Raw genomic sequence first — 17,334 nt, 5'->3', positions numbered from 1 at the left:
AGAGGGTAGAGTGCCAAAGGACTGGAGGAGTGCCTGCATAGTTCCACTTCAGAAGGGAAAAGGGGACAAGTGTGGGTGTAGTAGTTTCAGAGGGATTACCTTGTTAAGTGTGGTTGGGAAGGCTTATGGGAGGATCTTGATTGAGAGAATTAGGAGAGGAACAGAGTGAGTAATTGGTGAGGAAAAGTGTTTAGGACAGGTAGAGGTTGTGTAGATCAGATTTTTGTGGTAAGACAGATATGTGAGAAAGCTATAGGAAAAGGTAAGGATGTGTTTTTGGCTTTTGTGGATCTGGAAAAGGCTTATGACAAGGGAGACAGGAATGCACTGTGAGAGGTATTGCAGATATATGGGATAGGAGGAAAGCTGTTAAGAGCTGTCAAAAGCTTTTACGAGAGTAGTAGACCGTATGTCAGGATTAGAAATGGAGAGAGTGAGTGGTTCAAGGTAAAGGTGGGATTTCATCAGGGATTTGTTATGTCACCCTGGCTGTTCAATTTATACATGAATGGGGGTGGTGTGGGAGGTAAATGCAAGGGTGGTGGGTTAGGGATTGGATATGGTTAAAGAAAATGGAGAAAAGTGGGAGGTAAGCTAGCTGTTGTTTACAGACAACAATGTGCTTGTAGCAGGATCAGAGGAGGGATAGAGGAAGTTTGTGACAGAGTTTGGGAAAGTGTGTGAAAGAAGAAAGTTGAAGATAAATGTGGGTAAAAGTAAGGTGATGAGTTGTACAAGGTGTGAAAGTGGCAGCAGACTGGAAGTGAGTATCAAGGAAGAGAGACTGGAGGAAGTGGATAGTTTTAGATACTTGGGTGGGAATGTGGCAGGAAAGGGAGGAATGGAGGTGGAGGTAGAATGTAGATTGAGAGAAGCGAGTAAATACTTAGGTGGATTCAAAAGTGTAATGAGAAATAGACATTTGGGAATGGATGCTAAGAGGAGATTGTATGAAGGAGTGATTGTACCAACAGCACTGTATGGGGCAGAAACGTGGAACATAAGAGAGGATGAGAGGAGTTTGAATGTATTTGAGATGAGGTGTCTGGGAAGTATGATAGGGGTTACTAGGCTGGATAGAGTGAGAAATGAGGAGGTGAGGAGGAGAACAGGGGTGGAAAGGGAGTTGGGAGATAGGGTGGATGAAAGAGTATTGGGATGGTTTGGACACATGGAAAGAATGAGTGAAGAAAGACTAGTAAAAGAGGTGTGGAAGGCAGATGTGGTAGGAGTGAACATGAGGGGGTGACCTAGGATGAGATGGATGGATGGGGTAAAAGGGGCTTTGGGGAAGAGGGGAATGTCTGTTGAGGAAGGACAGGAGAGGACAGAAGATAGGGGTGAATGGAGAATGGTTGTATATGGATGATGATGTGATGCATGAGGTGGAATGGGTGGGGGATGGGGGATGAGGGAGTATGTGTGAGAAAAATTTGACACAGCCCAAAGGGATTTCTCCCTGTCTTCTCCTTTTCTGCATGGAGGGACAGAGAGGGGGGGTCACAGATTTAATGAAGCAGCCTTGCTGTGGCTGTGCTCTGTCTTGCATCACTGCTTCTGAGTCAGGGCAGTGGACAAGATTCAGGGATGACCCATCATCCAGGAGGTGCCAAGATAAGAGGGTGGAGGGGAGTGGAGTGTGATAGGGGTGGAATGGGTGGGAGTGGTTTTTATGCCCTTGTTTTTTGGCTACCTCCCTTGTAAGGGGGAAAAAAGCCTTTGGTATATGTATGTACAAAATCCATGTTTTACTACCCCTTGTCTTCTTATACAAACTTGCTTTGAGTTTACAAATTTTCAAATTCCCCACCCAGCATGCCAGTTGTGCCAGAGATGCGCAGCGGGCAGTTCCACAACATAAACACTCCCATTCCCGCTATGTACTCTGCCAGTCTGCCTACAATCCACATTTTTCATCATATTTGCACCAATTTCTTACTGTAAGTACTGTGCTGTGGTATGTATTATCCTTATTGTATTATTATTGATTAATAATTTGTGAGGGTAAAGGGAACAATCTTGGTAGCCTATTGTCTGTGAAACATGTAGACATGAGAAAACTAATGTTGGATCACTGTTCAGTTAGAATTATGCTTGATAAAGCCAATACATATGGTAGAGCATGTGGGTTGCAGTACAGGACAGTTTGCCAGAAATACCTAACCATTCATGTTGGAAAATGTTTAAGGTTCTTCACCAGTGGAGAAATCATGAAAATCTTGGTAATGACCATTTTTTTAGTTTTACTGCTTTTTATATATACTGTTAGTATGTATCATCGCATGTATGAGCAGGGTTGCCGGCTTGTGTGTCGACTCTGACGTCACAAAGTTTTGTCTGGCTGCAGGGCGCGGCCAGCGAACAGTTGTTCATCAGCTAGTGAGTTGAATAGACATAGTAGACATTTACACTGGTAGCAGAGCATAGTTGTATGTGGCTTTAATGATGGTGTGTTCAACAAAGTGGCCACCTAAACTAGAAAGTGAAGAGGTTTACAAAAATTGGAAGATATAAGTATCTGGTGTGAATTAACGGAGTTGCCAAAAAATAAACAAACGCTTGCAATTCACTTGTCATTGTTGGGAAAAGCACACGAGGCCTTATCTGAAATTCCCACTATTGATTCAAAGAAGGACAATGGCGTGGAGGTGTTGTTAAAAAAACTTGATGAATTGTTCCTGGCAGATGCAGGGCAGCAGCAATTTGGTACTTTTTATGAACCATAACCTTCGGAGAATGTGTGATATAAACATTCGAGATTTCGTGTCTAAATTTGAGCATATATATTTTAAACTTACGGAACAAGGAATGACACTACCAGGTCCAGTGAAAGCATTCATGTTATTATCTTCATGCGACTTAAATGTTAATGAGCGCCAATTGGCTATGTCTGCAGTTACAGACGTGAATTATGAAAACATGGAGTCTGCTTTATGTCGTATTTTTGGCAGAGGAATAAGTGGAGTAAATTCAACTGTGTCAAGTTCAATAAGTGATGTAAAGACTGTGAAGAGCCTGTATTTATCAGCCAAGAAGAAGAGAAAAATAAAGAAGTGATGTATACAAGCAGTGGAATGCAAGACAGAGGAATGAGAGGTGGTATGCATAACCATGACCATGGAAGGAGTGACGGCGGTAAATACAATTCTTCAGTAAGGAGACAAAATCCTGTGGGTCGTGACAGCAGAGTGTCGAGGTGTGCAATATGTGGTTCTATTTTTCATTGGGCCAGATACTGTCCAGATTCTTATGAGAATAAGAATACCAGCAGCCATGAGAAGGAAAATAAGGAAGAGACGGTTCACCTGTCATTATTTATGGGTTATGCAGGTAATACTGACGAACAAAGAAAACTACAGACTCTAGTTGAAGAGGCTAAAGATTGTGCAGTGTTGGATTCAGGATGTTCAACCACAGTGTGTGGAAACAAATGGCTTGAGAATTTCTTGAGTGGACTCTAGTGCTTATGAACATAAGATTGTGGAGGAGAGATCAACATCCACATTCACTTTTGCTGATGGTGCTACGGTTCCTTCCATTAAGCATATCACACTGCCCTGTTCTATTGGAGGTATGTATGGAACAATTATGACACGATGTAGTGGAGTGTAATATACCATTGTTGATGAAGCAGGAAATCCATGAAAAGGGGGCAAGGATGATCATAAATTTTGATACAGACCAGGTCAAAATACATGGAGTAATAAATGATTTGAAAATCTCATTGTCAGGTCACTGTAAGAGGCCGATAGATGGAGGTAGACATTTCAGTAGATGAAGAGGTAGGTGGGAGAACGAATGCTAATAATGTTATAAAACACTAGTGTATTGAAATGCTGAGTTGAGGATTGTTTAGTCGCCGACAAGCGACAATAGCTGAGTCAGACTAGCATTAGCTCGGATTTGACTGTTTTTATAAACAAGACTGGAGTCGCTGTTCTGTCTGTGTAAACACGGCCGACTGTTTGTAATAATTGCTGATGTAACCAAAACGCTCTGTGAGCGACAGACCACTTGCGCGATGACATCATGCTTATGCAGCAATGTTACTGGAAGGACTGTAACAGCCTCTCAGATTGGAGGTAAATGGGTATGAAGAGAAATGTTATTGGCCGAAGGAAAAAGGCATGCCCTTAAGGTGTGGCACTTGTTTTGAGAAGTAAAAGACTATTGGACGAATGAAAAGTGACGTCTGAACAAAGGTGGTCTGACGTATTGGAGAGAACCTCAACGAAGGACTCTCTGGGTGTATTCCGTTAGATCAAGAAGCAAGAAATTGACACCCCTTTTTATTTCACCCAAAAACTCGAGAGAAGTACAAGGCATGGGGCCTTCTGAATAAGATGAACTTGAAATTAATGAAACTGACGTAACGAAGGCAAGGGGCCTTGTGATGAGTGGAATTACGAGACTAATAGAAGTGTAAACGGTCGAGGACCGACAGTCACTACCTGTTGCCAATCTCAGCGTGACTAGGCTGGGTGGGCAAGACAATTGCCTTGACAGCTCTGTGGGAGGAAGGTGAAGTAAATAACAAAGCATTGAAGCTTCACAGGCAATTTGGGCACCCTACGGCAGCTAAACTTATTAAGCTGATCACTGATGCTGGTATCAAGAATTCTGAGCTAGAGCGTGCTGTCAAAAGTGTGACTGAAGGATGTATCATTTGTCTAAGACACAAGAAAGCCAGACCTAGACCAGTAGTTTGCATGCCCATGGCATCTAAATTCAATGAAGCCATCGCCATAGATTTAAAGTTGTGGGGTAAGAAATATTTCCCTTGTCATTGTCGATTTAGCCACCGGGTACTGTACTGCAAGGATTATTGGGGATAAATGTTCCACTACAATTGTAATAGGTTTATTTCTGAGCTGGATTGTTTTATTTGGAGCACCCAGAAAAATTCTCACTGACAATGGCTGTGAATTCAATAATGAAGACTTGAGAGCATTAGGGGAAGCATTCAATATCAAGATAATAGCAACATCAGTAGAAAGTCCCAACTGGGAAACAAGGATGGAAGACAAAATGGAATATACTAAAAGAAATTTATAATGAGGGTGTGATCAAATATGTACCACAACAAAAACAAGAAAGAACATATATAAAGAACTGGTACAACAAAAAATGTAGTGAAGCTAAGGGTAAAAGAGACAAAGCATGGAAAAAATGGAAAGACAAAAATACGAGCAAATGGCAAACATACATCAAACTAAGAAATGATTATGTAAAAATACACAGAGAAGAGAAATTATGAAAAGGAAATAATAGAAAAATGCAAGGAACAGCCAAAACTATTTTACAGATGTGTGAACAGTAAACTAAAAAACAAGCAAGAAATAGAAAAGCTGTGCCAAGGAAGTCATGAATATACAGTAGAACAAAAAATGGCAGAAGTTAAGAGCAACCACTTAAAATCGGTATTCACAATTGAGAACTCACCTAACTGTGAGGGAATAGAGACAGAAATCCCCTAATGAAGGAAATAACTGTAACAAAGAAGGAAATTAGCGACCAAATTAAAAACCTTGATGTCAGAAAATTGCATTGTCCAGTTGGAATTGCAAATTGGATACTGAAAGAATGTGTAGAAGAATTAACAGAGAAAATACACACTATAATCAAATGCTCGCTCAAAGAAGGAAAGGTACCACAAGACTGGAAAAATGCAAATATTGTACCAATATATAAAGGAGGAAACAAGGAAAATCCAACTAACTACAGACCAGTCTCCCTAACAAGCACAGTAGCTAAAATATGTGAAAAGTGATCAAAAGTAGATGGGTTAAACACCTGGAAGAAAAATCTATACTAAATCCAAACCAATTTGGATTTAGATAAGGAAGATCATGTACAACAAACCTGATCTGCTTCTATTTGAGACTAATAGATATAATACAAGAGAGGGATGGATGGGCAGACTGTGCCTATCTAGACCTACAAAAGGCATTTGACAAAGTACCACACAAGAAATTAACCCCTTCCATACGGTGCCGCACAAGTAGGCGTCATGGGGAGCGAGTGTATTCGCGAGGCTGCCATATTGGCGTCTTGATTATATTTATTGTAGTCGCCCCTCCATAATGACATTCTTTCTAATTCTTTTGTAATCGCATTTTCTATGGTTATCAAAATTCACGGGTGAAGAGAGAACGATCGATATAAGCGGTGACTATATTTTATGATGCGAGTATTATTACGACACGTCGTACGGCTGGCATTGGCTGCTGCCACCGAGATCTAAGTCCATGACGCCTACGTGTGCGGCACCGTATGGAAGGGGTTAATAAGAAAATTAGAATCAATAGGTGGCATCAGAGGTAAATTATTAGAATGGATGGAAGACTTCCTGACTGGGAGAAAAATGAGAGTAGTAATTAGAGACAAATACTCAAAATGGGAAGAAATGATAAGTGGTGTTCCACAAGGGTCGGTGCTCGCTTCAATCAAGTTCGCCATATACATAAATGACATGGATGAAGGAGTTGAATGTTTTATGAATTTCTTTGCAGATGCTGCATAAATATTGAAGAAAGTAAGAACAGAAGAGGACATTCATTACAATCAGACCTGGACAAAATCTGGAAATGGACTCAAAAGTGGGAAGTGAACTTTAATATCAAGAAATGTAGCATAATAGTTTGGAAAAAGTAAAAACAGAACTTCAAAAAATTATAAAATTGGTGAAGAAGAAATCAAGAAAGTGCACTCTGAAAGGGACCTTGGAGTAATAATAAGCAAAGACATGACACTGGATAAACATGAAGAAATCATTTAAAAAAATCTTAGTTACAATGATTAGACCAAAACTGGAATACACAGCGACACTATGGACACCCAGTACTAAAAAGAATATAAGGAAACTAGAAAGAATACAGAAAGCAATGATAAAGTTGGCACCAGCTTTTTCCAAATAAACATACAAAGATGATCCAAACTGGAACTACCAACACTGGAGCAGAGAAGAGAAAGAGGTGATCTACTGACTATATTTAGAATCATGAAAGGAATGGAAATCCTTGATAGGAATGATTTACTAAAAAATGACAATGGAAAAACAAGAGGTCATGAAAAGAGACTCAAAAAGGATTACTATAAAAGAGATCGGAAAAAGAATAGCTTCCCACACAGAGTGCTGGATATCTGGAATAACTTAGAAAAAGAGACAGTGTGTGCAAATACTATTCAAGATTTTAAGAAAAAACTTGATGCTGAAAGATACAAAGACGGGTTACCATGAGCATGGCTCCCTTCCCGTGTAATACAACCAGGTAAATAAATGTATCCTATTAGTACAGCGTTTGATGAATATTAAATTTGTCTACTTTTTTACTTGCCTATCAATATGCTTTTTTATTTGTTCATTTTTTCTGCACCTGACTTTGTTATGTACCAAATGCTTTCCTATGGTCAAACTTTGTCGTTATAATTCACTGCAAGTTGAGAATTTCATGAGTTTTTAATGCAAAAGCACATTTTACATACAATTGGTCTGGATCAGATCACTGCCTCATACCACTCCGAAATGTACCACCTTCACCATACTTCCATCTTCTTCCTCTGTTGACACTTCTGTTGAACAAAAATCAATCATGAACATGCAACTCTACAATTATATCACCATGTTTCTCAAAAAGTATGATAATTTAAAATGACATCTTTAAAAGATATGACCATATGTAATTGCATTTCTAATAATATATATATATATATATATATATAAAATAATACAGACTGTTGTCCCCGGATTCGAACCTGGGCTCGTGAATTCTCGCTGCTGTCGTCTTACCGACTGAGCCCAGGGGATGACAGTTGGAATTATTTTATTGACATCACCGTCACTGGTGATTCTATTCATATATATATATATATATATATATATATATATATATATATATATATATATATATACATACATACACATACACCTGTTTCATGCAGGGAAAAAAGGTGAAAAAACTAATGCATGCTGGCTTTACATAAGACAGGAGCAATGCTGAAAAGATGCTATGAAAATGATCAAGCATCAGACACTTGTTCTTTAAAGGACTGTAGCATTATTATTATTATTATTTTTTTTTTTTTTTTTTTTTTTTTTAAGCTAATACGAATGTCCTTTGACATTTGGGAAGGACAACAAATGGGTTTTTGGATGGGTGAAGGATAGGTGTATGCTCTGATTTGGCCACACCTCTTATAAGGGGGAGAGGGCCTCTGGGTATTTGTGTGTATGCATTATTTGATTGTATATATGTACGTCTATATGTATTTATTTACCTATTTGTAGTATACAAGAAAGGAGCACCACTCATTAGGTCCTGTCTCTTACTTTGCAATTCATTATACCTAGCCTCAAATTACTGTATGTTGCTATGCATGTATATATGTATGTATATATGGAGTCTGGAATCCATTGGAGAAATGTAAACTTCAGACTCGATGAGGGAGGTTTATTGCCCAACATTTGGGCCATAGTCCTAAGACTGTCTTCAGGGATGTCATGGAATACAAAGATCACAAGTTGTTTACACTGCCTGCAGCTGAACCTGGGACAGAAAATGCACTGCTGGGTGTGTTGTGTTCCTCCCCTGCTACATACCACTGTCATTTTATATATGAATACAATCTACAAACATTTACATCTATATATTCTCTTTACATTCTCACACACAAACTTGAATACACAATTCAGATTTAGACAGGGAAGATCATGTAACACTAATTTGATCATGCTTTAACTCAAGACTACTAGGTAATACAAGAAAGAATCAGATGGGCCAAATACGCTTTCCTAAATCTACAAAAAGCTTTTGATAAAGTTCCTCAAAAAACTGGAAACCATAGGAGGGATACAAGGTAAACTGTTGAAATGGATGGACTTTCTGCATGGAAGAAAAATGAGGGTGGTGCTCAGAGATAAGAGTTCTACTTGGGTTGAGGTAATTAGTGGAGTTCCACAAGGGTCAGTGCTAGCTCAAGTAATGTTTGCCATTTGTGTCAATGACATGGACGAGAGAGTGAAATGTTATATGAGCTTCTTCGCAGATGACGCAAAAATGTTAAAGAAATTGAGTACTGAAACAGACTGTGACTTATTACAGAAAGATCTAAACAGGGTTTGGGAATGGAGTCAAAAGTGGGAAGTGGAATTTAATGCAAAAATTGTAGCATAATGAAGTTTGGAAAAAGTAAAAAAAGGATATGAGGAAGATATAAAATTGGAGAAAAAGAGGTAAAAAAAGAGGGATCTGAAAAAGAATTGGAAGTGATCATCATAAAAGATATGTCCCCTGACAAACATATAAATATAATTGTTGGCAAAACCTCTAATATACTAAGATCAATGAGTATTTTAACCTACTTGGATGAAGAAATGGTAAAGAAAATACTAGTCAGATTGATAAGGCCTAAATTAGAGTACACATTGCCAATATGGTCAAACAGTACAATGAAGAATATAAGGAAAATTGAGAGAATCCAGAGAGCAGCTATGAAGATGGCCCCAGAATTAACAAACCTCTCATATGAAGAAAGATTGTTAACCCCTTCCATACGGTGCCGCACACGTAGGCGTCATGGACTTAGATCTCAGTGGCAGCAGCCAATGCCAGCCGTACGACGTGTCGTAATAATACTCGCATCATAAAATATAATCACCGCTTATATTGATCGTTCTCTCTTTCACCCGTGAATTTTGAATACCACAGAGAATGGGATTCAGGGCACATTTGAGAGAATGTAAAAACACAGGGGCGACTACAATAAATATAATCAAGACGCCGATATGGCAGCCTCGCGAATACACTCGCTCCCCATGACGCCTACGTGTGCGGCACCGTATGGAAGGGGTTAAAATTGGAGTTGCCAACTCTGGAACAGAGATGAGAAATAGGTGACTTGCTGATAATCTAGAAAATTATGAAAGGCATGGAAGTCCTTGATAGAGAAGACTTACTAAAGTGTGATAGGAGAAACACAAGACATGGAAAGAAGCTTTAAAAGGACAATTATAGAAGATACCTGAAAAAGAACAGCTTTCCCCCACAGAGTGGTGGATGTATGGAACACATTAGATGAAAGAACAGTGTGTGCAAAAACAATACAAGAATTTAAGAGCAAACTAGATATGGAGACATACAATGATGGGACACCCTAAGCTTAGCTCCCCCTTCCTGTAAAATACATACATACATATACCAAAGGCTTTTTTCCCCCTTACACGGGAGGTAGCCAAAAGAAAAAGGCATAAAAACCACTCCCACCCATTCCATCCCCTACATACTCCACTCCCCTTTACCCTCTTCCCTCCCTCTTATCTTGGCACCTCCTGGATGATGGGTCATCCCTGCATCCTGTCCACTGCCCTGGGTCAGAAGCAGTGTCTCAAGACACAGCACATCCACAGCAAGAATGCTTTATTAATTTGGCGACCCTCCCTCTCCATCCCCTCAAGCAGAAAATGAGAAGACTGGGAGAAATCCCTTCAGGCTGCGTCAATTTATCATACATACTCCCTCAGCCCCCATCCCCCACCCACTCCCCCTCATGCATCACAGCATCTTCCATACACAACCATTTTCCATTCACCCCTATCTTCTGTCCTCTCCCGTTCTTCCTCAATAGACATTCCTGTCTTTCCCAATGCCCCTTTTACCCCATCCATCCATCTAATCCTAGGACGCGCCCTCATGTTCACTCCTTCCACCTCTGCTTTGCACACCTCTTTTACTGATCTTTCTTCACTCATTCTTTCCATGTGTCCAAACCATCCCAATACTCTTTCATCAACCCTATCTCCCAACTCCCTTTCCACCCCTGTTCTCTTCCTCACCTCTTCATTTCTCACTGTATCTAGCCTAGTAATCCCTATAATACTTCTCAGGCATTTCATCTCAAACACATTCAAACTCCTTCTCTCTTCCTCTCTTATGTTCCATGTTTCTGCCCCATACAGTGCTGTTGGTACAATCACTCCTTCATACAATATTCTCTTACCATCCATTCCCAAATGTCTATTTCTCATTACACTTTTTAATCCACCAAGGTATTTTCTCACTTCTCTCAATCTACATTCTACCTCCACCCCCACTCCTCCCTTTCCTGCCACATTCCCACCCAAGTATCTAAAACTATCCACTTCCTCCAGTCTCTCTCCCTTAACCTCTTCACTCCAGGGCACATCGCACATCTGGCAACATTAGCTGCCCGACGTGCGATGTTGCGTCATAATAATATTATAAAAAATAAAGTCAGTGCTCAATCGTTCGTTCTCTTTCACCCGTGTATTTTGATGACCATAGAAAATTGATGTAGCCAGTTTAGAGAGAATGGAGATTACGTAGGTACAACTACAATAAATATAATCAAGATGCCAACGTCGGCATCATCGAGTACCCACTTGCTCCTCATGCCACCTACGTAGGCGTCACCGTATGGAAGTGGTTAATACTCACTTCCAGCATGCTGTCACTCTCTCCCCTTGTACATCTCATCACCTTACTTTTACCCACATTTGTCTTCAACTTCCTTCTTTCACACACTTTCTCAAACTCTGTCACTAACTTCCTCAATCCCTCCTCTGATCCTGCTACAAGCGCAGTGTCATCAGCAAACAACAACTGGCTTATCTCCCACATTTCTCCATTTTCTCTAACCATCTCCAACCCCCTACCCACAACCCTTGCATTCACCTTTTGCACCATCCCATCCATGTATAGATTGAACAGCCAGGGCAACATAACACATCCCTGACGAAGTCCCACATCTACCTCAAACCATTCACTCTCTTCATTTCTAATACTAACACAAGCTCTACTACTCTTGTAAAAACTCTTGACTGCTCTTAAGGGGGATGTCTGGAAAGCCTTTTTTTAATGAAAATTTCATTTTGCATGGACTTACATTCCAACACTAATCAAAAATATGTAGGAAAGTTAATTTTAGCCGCTGGTGCTCGCGAACATGTGCTAAGTAGGTTTAAAGGGACAATGGGCATATTAGCCACATACAAGAATGATCCCTACAAGTGGCAAAATACAGCTCTTTTTTTGCATGTCTTTTTCTTGATATTTCCCTTTGTTTTGTGCGTGAAAATCTGGTGGCATTTGGCATCTTTTGCTCTTAGTTGTTGTACAGACTCGGGCAAAAGTTTGTGCTTTTTGATGGAATGAACCTTTTGCAATGGGTGGCACTCATTCGGTAATAAGGGAAGGTGCCCACTGCTGATTAAAAAATAACCCTTATCAATTATTTGACACTGATGGCACCCCAGCAGTGAGGTTTTTACCCATAAAAGCTGATAAAGGCACAGAAAAGAAGGAGAGAAAAAAAAAAGGCTCACCATTGCAACATTCAACAGATACTTAAGTTAAAAAGGATTATTTCTATTTTAAATATCATTATAAACAAAGACTTTGAGTATAATCTATATATAGAAATTTTTAGAATGTTATGTTAGAAAATAGTTTCAGTTATAACATACGAAACCAAAGTATGTTGTATGAAAAAGTTCAGACATCTTACTTCCTTCCACCTCTGCTTTCCACACTTCTTTAACTAATCTTTCTTCACTCATTCTTTCCATGTGTCCAAACCATCCTAATACTCCTTCATCAACCCTATGTCCCAGGTCCTTTTCCACCCCTGTTCTCCTCCCCACATCCTCATTTCTCACTCCAGCCTAGCAACCCCCATCATACTTCTCACACACATACTCCTCAAACACATTCAAACTCCTCTCTTCCTCTCTCATGTTCCATGTTTCTGCCCCGTACAGTGCTGTTAGCACAATCACTCTTTCATATAACCTCCTCTTAGCATCCATTCCCAGATGTCTATTTCTCATTACACTTTTTAAACCATCAAGGCATTTACTCACTTCTCTCAATCTACATTCTACCTCCACCCGCACTCCTCCTTTTCCTGCCACATTCATACCCAAGTATCTAAAACTATCCACTTCCTCCAGTCTTTCACCCTCAATGCTTACTTCCAGCCTGTTGTCACTCTCTCCCCTTGTACATCTCCTCACCTCATGGAATATGGAAAATAATAATTTGATTATACTGTAAAAATATCAAGTCGGTATGAAAAAAAAATATATATATTAATATCTTTCTATCAGACCATCAGATCCCCCTTAGCAGCTTTCCTCTCATCCCATATATCTGCAATACCTCCCACAGTGCCTTCCTGTCTACCCTGTCATAATCCTTTTCCAGATCCATAAAAGCCCAAAAAAACATTCTTACCTTTTCCTATAGCTTTCTCATATATTTGTCTTACCACAAAAATCTGATCTACACAACCCCTACCTGTCCTAAAACCACACTGTTCCTCACCGATTACTCCCTCTGTTCCTCTTCTAATCCTCTCAATCAAGACCCTCCCATAAGCCTTCCCAACTACATTCAACAAGCTGATCCCTCTAAACTACTACACTCACACTTGTCTCTTTTTCCCTTGTAAAAATCCATAAAAGCCCAAAAAAACATCCTTACCTTTTCCTATAGCTTTCTCACATATCTGTCTTACCACAAAAATCTGATCTACACAACCCCTACCTGTCCTAAAACCACACTGTTCCTCACCAATTCCCTCTGTTCCTCTCCTAATCCTTTCAATCAAGACCCTCCCATAAGATTTCCCAACTACACTCAACAAGCTGATCCCTCTGAAACTACTACACTCTCACATGTCCCCTTTTCTCTTATATAGTGGAACTATACAGGCACTCCTCCAGCACTCTACCCTCTCTTAAACAAACATTAAATAACCTCACCAGCCAGCCCACCATCACTGTACCTCCTTTCTTCAGACATTCTGCATGGCATCCATCCAACACAGGTGCCTTACCTGCTCTCATCATAACAGCTGCTTTCACTTCATCTTTCCTTATTTCTCCCCCATTTTCCTCACTCGTCACTGTCATTTTCTTAGCGCTTCCCACTGCAACTACCTTTCCCTCCCTATCCTACTTCACATTTAGCAACTCCCTAAAATACTCTGCCCACCATCCTCTCACTGCTTTCTTTTCCATTATCATCTCTCCATCTGCACCTTTTACCTTTTCTTCTCTATTTGATTTGCCTCCTCTTCCTCTTTTAATTTCTTTCCAAAAGATCTTTTTATTACATTCAAAATTTTCTGTCATACTTTTACCCCATTTCACATCTGCTCTCCTCTTAGCCTCCTTAATCTTATGCTTTACTTCTCTTCTCTTTACTTTGTACCTCTAATACGATTCCCTCATCCTAATTTGTAACCAATCTATGAAAGCTTGCTTCTTCTCTTCTACACCCTTCTTTACTTCCTCATCCCACCACTCATTACCCTTCCTTCTATTTACTCCCACCCTCCTTCTTCCACACACCATCTTTGCACACCTTATGACTCCCTCCTTCAACCATCCCCATTCCTCCTCCACTCCTAGTTCTACTCTATCCTTCACTACCTCCCACTCCCTCCTCTCTCAGCTTCTTCTTACACTCCTTCTCCTTTTCTTTCTCATTTAAGCAGTTCACTCTAAGTACCTCCCTACCTTCTGTCCTTTTCCTCTTTCTCCACCTATTCTCCACTCTCAACTTATCTTCCACCAGAAAATTATCTGATATTCCCCCACTCTCTCACCTTAGAACATGTACATCCTTAACTTTTCCTACCATACTCCTGGTCACCACTATATAGTCCATTAACGCTCTATCTGCCACCCTTCCATCCACCACCCTCTCCCATGTATACTTATGCTTGACTTTCTTCCTAAACATTGTATTTGTTATCAACTCTCTTTCAAGACACATCACCATCAACTCTCCACTACAATTTTTTCCTGGAACTTCATACTTCCCAATCACTCTGTCTATTGGTTCATTTCCTACCCTAGCATTAAAGTCTCCCAATACAACTACATTGACATTTCTTCCTAATCCCTCTATGCACTCATTTAAATCTTTCCTCTATGCTCTTCTCACTACTGGGCCCATACACACTTACAAAGACCCACATCTCCCTTCCCAGCTTCACCTTCATCCATATCAACATTGAAGAAACGTTCTACTCCACTACATGTTTACCTATCTCTTCACTTACTAGTATAGCCACCCCTTCTCTCCCTTGTCTCTTCCTCACTCCTGAGAACCTCCCAACTACACTCCCAAACTCGCACTCGCCCTTCCCTTTCAACTTGGCTTCACTCAATGCCAACACATCCATCTTTCTTCTCACAAACATACTGCCTATCTTTTCCCTTTTACTTTCATCCACACAAATTAAAAGACCCAAACCTTAGGGTGCTGGTTGGAAAACTCCTAGACCTTCTTATGCCTTTACTTTTTTGAGGAATGTCCCTTGTGGGGCTACAGGTAGAAGGATTCCTAGTCCTATCCCCCGGCCCATTTTTGTTGGCTCTTATGACTCAGGTGGGAAGACTTGGTGGTAGCATTCTTTTTCCCCACTACAGGGTAGGTGAAAAAAGGAGATGAATATTCAAAGAAATGGTACAGAAAAGTAACAAGGGGTTGGGGGACAGCATAATGGAGGGAGAGTCACAGTATTATAAAAGTGTCATCATTTCTCTATCAACACAGTCTTCCTTTATCCCAGACAAAATGATGTGTGGCTCTGGTCTGTAGGGATGCCCCATATAGACCCTAAAGTATCAACTGCATGTTACTTTGCCACAATAACATGCAGCCAATACCCCCAGATGGAGTAAATACACATACTATAATCCTGCTACACTATGGTCCCCCAGTACCAAAAAGAATATAAAAGAAATTTAACAAATCCAGAGAGGAGCCATGAAAATGGCTCCAACACTTTCAAACCTGTCATATGAGGAGAGACTGGCTAAATTAAAATTACCGACTTTGGAACAAAGAAGTGACGGAGGCGGCCTACTCACCATTTACAGAATTATGAAAGGCACAGAAATCCTTGATAGATTAAACTTATTACCTTGGGATAACAGAAATACAAGGGGACATGATAAGAAACTCAAAAAGGATAGTTACAGGTAAGACCTGAAAAAAAGTTTTCCACACAGAGTGGTGGATATCTGGAACAAACTGGATAAAACAATAGTGTGTGCAAAAACTATACATGAATTTAAGAGCAAACTAGACACTGTGAGATACAAAGATAGGACACCATGAGCATAGTTCCCCTTCCCATAAGATACTAGGTAAATACAACTAGGTAAATGAGGCTGAGAAAATGGTATGCTCAGGTAAGTGAAATGAAAGGAACAGAAAATGAGATAAGGAAAAAAATTACAAGTGGCTTATATTAACATAGATTGATCTCAGGGTTAAGTGAACTAATGATTACCAGTCAGAAAAAAAAAGCAGAAATAATGGCAATTGCAGAGATGAAATTAAGGGGTCCACTACCACCAAATAGTGTTGGACATGGATTATATAATCACTGGATCAAAAATAGAGATGAGAAACAGGGCAGAGGAGTCATGTTTCTGGACAAGAAAAACTTAAATATGATGAAGGTTATAGAGGGTATAAACAGTGTAGAAATGATCATGATAAGAGTTGAAGATAGTGACATGAAAAGTAGAAAGATTGTAGTGATTTATGTGCCCCCAAAAATGGGCTCTTGGAAAGAGAGTGAACATTCAAAAATATTAGAAGATACAAGGCATTCATTAAACAAGATGCTGAAGGATGGAGGTAACCTGGTACTTATGGGAGATTTTAACCGCAAAGAAATATGTTGGGAAGAGATGACAGTGAAAGGGGGAGAGGATCTATGGGGAAATTTACCTAGTTGTATCTTATGGGAAAGGTAAGCTATGCTTGTGGTCTCCAGTCTTTGTATCTCTCCATATCTAGTTTACTCTTACATTCTTGTATTGTTTTTGCACACACTGTTTTTTCATCCAATGTGTTCTATACATCCACTACTCTATGGGGGAAAGCTGTTCTTTTTCAATTCTCTTATATAATTGTCCTTTCTAAGTTTCTTTCCATGTCCTCTTGTGTTTCTCTTATCCCAATTTAGTAAGTCTTCTCTGTCTCTAAAAAACAGGGAAACACACCTTAGATCAAGATATAACGAAATGGTAAAGCTGCTTAAAAAGAATACACGTACAGCGAAACGTACTTATGAAATTAAGATTGCCAGTCAAGCAAGATCCAACGCAAAGGGTTGGATCTTTAGAACAAAAATGAAGAAAGAATAGGACCAAATAAAAATGATGAAAGTACCTGACTGCAATCCGATTTTCAGAGGGGATGAAGAAAGTAGTCCATCTAATATCATTAGTAAAGAAGAAGTAGTCAAGCAGTCCACACGATATTTTTCTGAGAATGCTTAAGGAGTGTA

General features: G+C 39.8%; 1 long non-coding RNA gene across 1 annotated transcript in view; it reads right to left on the bottom strand.

Annotated features, from left to right (window-relative positions):
* Positions 1 to 17,334, bottom strand: part of LOC143024146 (uncharacterized) — a 65,113-nt gene extending 47,779 nt beyond the window's left edge. Inside the window, exons 1-2 of the long non-coding RNA XR_012966268.1 lie at positions 17,217 to 17,334; positions 7,486 to 7,572 (exon numbers count right to left, since the gene is read on the bottom strand). This is a non-coding gene — a long non-coding RNA (uncharacterized LOC143024146). The remainder of the gene's footprint in view (positions 1 to 7,485; positions 7,573 to 17,216) is intronic.

Source organism: Oratosquilla oratoria, unplaced genomic scaffold (assembly GCF_046742065.1).
Source record: "Oratosquilla oratoria isolate Oo_2021 unplaced genomic scaffold, ASM4674206v1 SCAFFOLD98, whole genome shotgun sequence".
NCBI classification, from domain to species: Eukaryota; Metazoa; Arthropoda; class Malacostraca; order Stomatopoda; family Squillidae; genus Oratosquilla; species Oratosquilla oratoria.
Note: the sequence above shows the minus strand (reverse complement) of the source record. Positions and strands in the feature narration are given on the sequence as shown.